At 51.6% G+C, this 1,414-nt stretch overlaps 1 pseudogene; it reads left to right on the top strand.

The window, feature by feature from the left end:
- The first annotated feature begins 630 nt into the window (after positions 1–630).
- On the top strand, positions 631–1,077 carry LOC120364696 (U1 small nuclear ribonucleoprotein C-like; annotated as a pseudogene).
- The last annotated feature ends 337 nt before the right edge of the window (positions 1,078–1,414 follow it).

Raw genomic sequence — 1,414 nt, forward strand, 5'->3', positions numbered from 1 at the left:
AGGTGTTATAGGTTGATAGTGCAAGGAATCACAACCTGGTATGGGGTTTTGAGTGTGGACAAAGTGAAGGCTTGAGGGCTTTACAGGGGCAGGCAAATCAGAGTTGTGTCTTTACAGATGCACGGGAGTTGAAAGGGCATTCCAGGCCTGTGTAAGCATGTGCAAAGGCCCTGAGGCACCCTGGAGCAGGGTGTGTTTGGGCACAGAAAGCATTTGGTTTGGTTGGAACTTAGGACCTGTCCTGTGGGTTGCTGGGAGAGGTGGCAGGAGAGGCAGCAGCAGCCAGAGTTTGGGTTTTATCCTCTAGGCCAGTGGTTCTGAAGCCGGGACAATCCGCCTTTCCCTACCCATCCTGGGCACATTTGGCCATGCCTGGAGACATTTTTGATTTTCATACCTGGGGTGGAAGAGAAGGGAATGGTACTACTGGCATCTAGTAGGCAGAGGGCAAGAAAGGCAACCAAACAATGCCCAAGAAGGCCCCCACAACAAAGCACCATCCAGCCCCAAATGCCAGTAGAGCGGAGGGTGAGAAACCCTGCCCCAGGCCATCTGGTTCTGTTAGTGTGACATAAGAAATCTTAGAAATGGTTATTTCCGAACGGAGTGGCCAACGGCCTGCAGACCAACATGCCCAGGTTTTATTGTGACCGCTGCATACATACCTCACCCATGACTCTCCATCTGTGGGAAAGACACACAAAGAGAATGTGACAGACGACTATCAGAAATGGATGGAAGAGCAGGCTCGGAGCCTGACTGACAAAATAGGGGCTGCATCTCAACAAGGGGAGATACCTCCTACTCCATTCTCTGCTACTCCCCCTGCAGGGGCAATGGTACCACCTCCCCCCAGTCTTCCGGGTTCTCCTCCCCTGGTATGATGCCAGCGTCCCACATGGGGGACCTCCTTTGATGCCAATGGTGGGCCCTCCTCCTCCTGGGATGATGCCAGTGGGACCTGCTCCTGGAATGTGTGCCTCCCGGCCACATGCCAATGATGCTTCAATGATGAGACCTCCAGCCTGTCCCATGACAATGCCCACTTGGCCCGGAATGACTCAGTTAGACAGATAAGGATAGAGAGGAGGCCTCATTATATCAGTTTTATGTTACCTGTTCTGCTTCACCAGGAGATCATGCTACTGTGATGCTGGGTTTTCTTTCTTTTTTTTTTTTTTGAGACAGAGTTTTGTTCTTGTTGCCCAGGCTGGAGTGCACCTCCTGGTTTCGACGATTCTCCTGCCTCAGCCTCCCAAGTAGCTGGGATTATAGGTATGCACCACCACTCCCAGCTAATTTTTTGTATTTTTAGTAGAGACGGGTTTTCTCCATGTTGGTCAGGCTGGTCTGGAACTCTCAACCTCAGGTGATCTGCCTGCCACAGCATCACAAAGTGCTGTGATTACAGTCG

The sequence above is a fragment of the Saimiri boliviensis genome, chromosome 6 (genome assembly GCF_048565385.1).
Source record: "Saimiri boliviensis isolate mSaiBol1 chromosome 6, mSaiBol1.pri, whole genome shotgun sequence".
Lineage (NCBI taxonomy): Eukaryota > Metazoa > Chordata > Mammalia > Primates > Cebidae > Saimiri > Saimiri boliviensis.